Raw genomic sequence first — 6000 nt, 5'->3', positions numbered from 1 at the left:
TGGGCGAAACGCAGCGGCGTGGCCTAGGGTGCGTTTAGATCAAAAAATTTTGGATTTCGGCTCACTGTAGCGTTTCGTTTGTATTTGGTAATTAGTGTCTAATTATTGATTAATTAGGTTCAAAAGTTTCGTCTCGCGATTTCTCGATCAACTGTGTAATTAGTTTTTTTTTCATCTACATTTAGTACTCCATGCATGTGCCGCAAGATTCGATGTGACAGTTACTATGCAAAATTTTTTGGCAACTGAACGGGGCCCTAGTGCGCAGCTGCTGAAACTCACTCTGGGCACGATTTACCGAAAACCGAGAACCGAACCGAATTTACCGAGAACCGAACCGAATTTACCGAAACCGAAAAATCCGGTTCCAGGTTCGGTTCCGAGATCTCAGGTACCGAATTTACCGAGGTATTTTCGGTTCCGTACCTCGGTAAACCGAAAGTACCGAACAATACCGAATTTACATAGTAAAGCACTAAGGCCCATGTTCTGTTGACCCAACAGCAGCCCACCAAGGCAGTAAACCCTAGTCACTACTTGGCACTCGCAGGGCAGTCGGCCAGTCGCCCGCTCGTCCCACACTCCCACCCCCCCGCCGCGCAGCCGCCCGGCGCCCGCCCAACCCTGCGCTGCGCCGCAACAGCGCCGCCTTCCTCCCGCCGCCAGCGCCCCGCAGGCGCGCTGCTCGCACCTCGCAGCCGCTCGCCCGCCTCCGCTGCGCCGCTGTCCGCCTGCCGCTCGCTCGCCCGGCTCCACGGCCACGCGGCCGCGCCGGCGCCGTCCCGGCGCCCCCAGAGGCCCAGACCTGAGACCCCCCACGTCGTCACCCGGTCGTCCAACTGAGCAAGAGCAAGGAGAGGCAGCGACAGCGAGGCATCGAAGACGGCTACTTCCATTGCTTCCTGCGACTCCAAGTCCAAGGTAAGTCTGATCTGAGTCTATGTTTGACTTAATGGAGCAATTTGGTTCTCTAGAATCTAGATGTTTATTTTGACTTCGCTTGAATGATGATATATAACATATGTCTCAGTCTGATGAAGACATTGGCAAAGAAATCAGTGATTGGGGGCTCCAGGAGGACGAGCGGCTAAGGAATGAAGAGGGAGAGGCCTTGAGTCATGGCAGGGCTACTGGTGCTGATGGGAAGGAAGCTGGTGCTGATGAGAAGAATGCTGCTGCTGATGGAGAGAAACAGAAGGAGGTCATCGATGTAGATGCTGATGCTGAGGATGGGACGAAGAAAAAGGAGATGACAGCTAGATCAAAAATTTGGGACCACTTCATCAAAATCATGGAAAAGGGTGTGGTGGTCAAGGGACAGTGCAAGTATTGCAAAGCTGAGATCAAAGCACATCCAGTTCATAATGGTACGTCTGGTATGCGTAAGCATTTTGGCGTTTGTAAGAGTAATCCTCATAGATCTAGTGATGATGCAACTCAGGGTGTTTTGCAAGTTAGTGAAGGAAATAATGTAGGCACTTGGAAGTTTGACCCTGGATTGCTTAGGTCTGCCTTTACTGAAATGATAATAGAAGATGAGGAGCCATTTGGATTTGGTGAAAAACCTGGTTTTAGGAAGTTCATGTCTATTGCTTGCCCCCGTTTCATAATACCATCTAGAAGGACATGTACTAGGGACACTGTGCAATTATATTTTGAGCAGAAAGCTAAACTGAAAATGTTTTTTCAAGAACATTGCAATAGAGTTTGCCTCACAACCGATGGCTGGACATCACAGCAGCAAGATAGTTACATGACTGCAACAGCCCATTTTATTGACAATGATTGGTGCTTGCACAAAAAGATAATTAGTTTTTTCAAGGTCAAAGGGAAAAAGGGGGATGATATTGGAAAACACTTACACAAAGTATTGCTTGACTGGGGATTGGACAAAGTAATGACAGTAACAGTTGATAATGCTAGTGCAAATGATAGTGGTGTTAGTTATTTGAGGAGACAAATGAATAGTTTGAAAACTAGCATAGCAGACGGCAAGTACCTTCATATGAGATGTGCTGCACATATAGTTAATTTGATCGTGCAAGATGGTTTGAAAGAGGTAGACCAATCTATCAAGCGTATACGGGCTGCCATTAGATTTGTCAGAGCAAGTTCATCTAGGATTGCCAAATTTAAAGAGATTGCTCAATGGGAAAAAGTGGACAGCAAGGCATTCTTGAACCTTGATGTATGCACAAGGTGGAACTCGACATATGATATGCTAGCAGCTGCCTGCACATATGAAAAAGTGTTTGCTAGATATCCAGAGGAAGATCCATACTATACAATTGAATTGCTTAGTGAGACTAAGCCAGGTGTTCCAGGTCCAGGAGTTCCTGATGAGCACGATTGGGATAATGCAAGGAAACTAGCTGAGTTTCTAAAGCATTTTGCTAACATAACAACACGTGTTTCAGCATCCTTAAGTGTGACTGCTCACACTTACTTCCATGAGATTTTAGAGGTCAATGCTTTGGTGAATGAGTGGCTGACTAGTGCTGATTTTGTCCAACAAGACATGGGGAAAAGAATGAAAGACAAGTATGACAAGTATTGGGGGCAGTGGCATGACAATTTGGGCTTGCAAAATGAGAAGGGAAAGGGAAAGGAGAAGGAGAAGGAAAATATTAACTTGCTTATCTTTGTTGCTGTTGTACTTGATCCAAGGTACAAGCTTTCACAGTATACAGAAATTGCAATAGAGGACATGTATGGTGAGGGTGTTCGACAAAAAGTGTGGGCTGCTATTACCAAATGTTTGCATGATCTTTTTGAAGAATACAGAGCCAAGAATTCATCCCCAAGTCTTGTAAACTCCCAACCAAGTGATGAGACCCAATCTAAACAAGGTAGAGACAGTCCTAGAAAGGCGAGGAGTAACATTGTGAAGAGAATGAAGCTGAATAGTGGAGTAGGCAGTTGCAGTAGGGGCGGCATCAGGACTGAATTGGATAGGTACTTGGCTGAAGAATGTGAAGAAGATACCAAAAAATTTGATATTCTTGCTTGGTGGAAGGGCCAGGCCACTAGATTTCCCATACTTTCTAAATTAGCTCGTGATGTGCTTGCTATCCAAATCTCTACTGTTGCTAGTGAATCTGCCTTTAGCACTGGTGGACGTGTACTAGATGATTTTAGGACTTCACTCACTCCATTTATGGTCGAAGCTCTTGTATGTACTCAAGATTGGCTTAGAAGGGCAACTCCAATCAATCTTTCAGAAGATACAGAACAATTAACTAAACTAGAAGAAGGTGATAACTCATAACTCTATGTGATTTATTTTTCTTGCTGTTATCATTACTGAAAAAAAATTATTACATCCTCTGTTTATTTAATTTCAGAGTTGATTCAAGAGTTCAAGGACTTGGCCATTATTGACGGCCATGCTGCCAAGTCACAAATTCAAGGCAGCAAAAGTAGGATGGTTACCGCCACCAACATCAAGTCCCAACCAACAAAATCCTCCAGCACCAAAGCAAGCAAGAGCAAGTCCTCCAAGCCTACATGAGTTACATGAGTTGCTGGCATGCTGCATACTGTGCTAGTGTGCTGGACTGCTGGACGCCTGGACTGGACTGCTGCAGTGCTGCTGCTGCGTGCTGCACTGCTGTCTGCTGCCTGCTGAAGTGCTGATTGCTTGCTGATTGCTGTCGCCTGTTGTTTGCCTTGGGTACTGCTATGAGTATTTGTGTTAATCCATCGTGGACAACTATGAGTATTTGTGTTAATCTATCGTGGACAGCCTGTTGTGTTGTGGCCTTTTATATGTGTGATTTTAACACTATTATTTTATATGAAACCATGTTAAATTTCTGACAATTTGCTACTGAACCTGATTTTACATGCTGGTTCGGTTCTTTCGGTAAATACCGGAACCGAACCGAAAGAACCGATACCGAATTACGTCGGTACCGAATTTTTTGTGGAACCGATCGGTACCGATTTTCTCTGGAACCGAATTTACCGAGGTACCGAGGAACCGAACCGATCGGTTCGGTAGTACCGAACGCCCAGAGTGAGCTGAAACGGTCGCTGGCTCGCTGGACGGATGGGTTCGACGGGCCAAGTTTTGGGCCGTCTTACACCCAGATCCATTTGTCGTGGCAAAGGTTTAATGCCGTGTTCGCTGGGCTGGCTGGCAGGGGCTGGGCTGGCAAGCCCCTCACAAAAACACTGTTCATTTAAACCAGCCAGCAGTACTTCTCTCTCACGTAAACGAACCAGCAACGATACGAACCAGTCAACCGAACAGGCTGTTAGCCCTTAAATTTTTCTCCTAAACTTTAGTCCTGGTGTTTGTGTTTGAATCCATCGGAAAAAAAGACAAAGTATAAAATGAGGTGTCCTTCGCACCCCAATGTTTTTAGGACTAAAATTTAGCCTCCCTTTTGCTCACTTTTAACTACCTGTTTGGATTCATTTGTCAAAAAAAAAGGCTAAAAATGCAGGGCAAAACTTTAGCCTCCCCTATTTCTCGACAAATGCTGCCAGCAAACAGAAGTCCGGATCGACGATTTCAGTTCATACTACCTTTGTGACCTAAAATGAGCAAATATTGTCATTCTGATTTTATTCTAACTTAAATAATATTAAATTTAATTAAGTTTGTATAAACATATCAATATTTATAATACTATATAAATATAATTAAATTCGTCATAAAATATAGTTTCATAGCAATTATATTTGATGTCATAAATGTATTATTATGTTAATAGTTTTTTCTTTAAATTTAGTTAAACATAAGATACTTGGACTTACAAGGTAAAACTAAAACGACATTATTTTAGGACAAAGATAATATTAAATAATATGATATGTAAGTAAAATCTGATGACACAAGGAGATGCAGACGTATATAAGTTTTAGACAAACTTGCGAACCTAGTTAGTTAGTTTCGATACAGTGCTCAGTGCACTAGGAACATAAAGATAAAAGAGATATTTCAATAATGATTAGTAGTAGTAGCTAGTGGTAAAAGTGACGGTTTGCTCGTGATCCAGGCTATCCAGCCATGGATCTGCTTTGATTCAATCTCATTAGCTTGACAAAAAAATCTAGTTGCGATTAGGTGATCTAGAGCGACAAAGAGCTTGAGCCAAAACATAGCTCGACACTTACATGTGTGATATAGTCGCAAGATGTTTGCTACGAGGAGTTTCATCATGGTTACCTACGAAACATTTGAAAGTTTTTTTTAGTTATTTAGTGTTCGTTTAGCACAACTCTAGCTTAAGATCAGGTTGGATATGTAGTCTGGAGACTAAACTAAAATAATTTAAATATCTATACACAAAATAAATTCAATGTTGCTAACATATCTCTAGCTTTCAGAGACTCAAGGTTTCCTTGAGATAGGTAGCTTCAAGAATTTAACTTCGCCGAATAGGTATTTAAGCCTTATACTAATTTGGCGTGCAAGGTTACCGGAGTCATGACAGAAAAAACTGAGTTAGCTTAAGGTTCTGCATAGCAGCACCATAGTGGTAGCTGCCAAGCATGTTAAAAAAAGAGTTAAATGCACCAGAGATTCATTAACTTGTGAGGAGGTTTCAGTTGGGTCCATCAACTTCCAAAGTGGCTTTTTTGGTCCATAAACTTTTAAAATGATTCCCTACAGGTCCATACCTATTTATTTAACTTTAAATTTAAAGTACATTTATAGAAAACCCCCTATCTTTCTTTATCTTCTACGCGCTCACCCTTCGGTCATCGTGAGGTTGAGGTGGACGCCGCACACACGCATGCATGCACTACATTGATGCATGCACGTCGGCGTCTTGCAAAAAACAGCGAACTGGGCTGCCGCTGCTGGCCGTCGCCGTCCCCGGCGCCGCCGCCCCTGCTGCTTCCGTCGCTCTTCATCAGGGCGTCGCCCACGTCCGCCACCGGCTCCCAGGGGCGGAGCGGGACGAGGCGGAGGGCGGCCTGTCGCCGCTCGTCATGCTGGCGGAGTCCGGCAGCCTCGTGGCGCGCGAGAAGGCCGCGCTCAAGCTG

This window comes from Miscanthus floridulus, chromosome 18, assembly GCF_019320115.1.
Source record: "Miscanthus floridulus cultivar M001 chromosome 18, ASM1932011v1, whole genome shotgun sequence".
NCBI classification, from domain to species: domain Eukaryota; kingdom Viridiplantae; phylum Streptophyta; class Magnoliopsida; order Poales; family Poaceae; genus Miscanthus; species Miscanthus floridulus.
The sequence above is the reverse complement of the archived record's forward strand: the minus strand, read 5'-3'. Positions refer to the sequence as shown.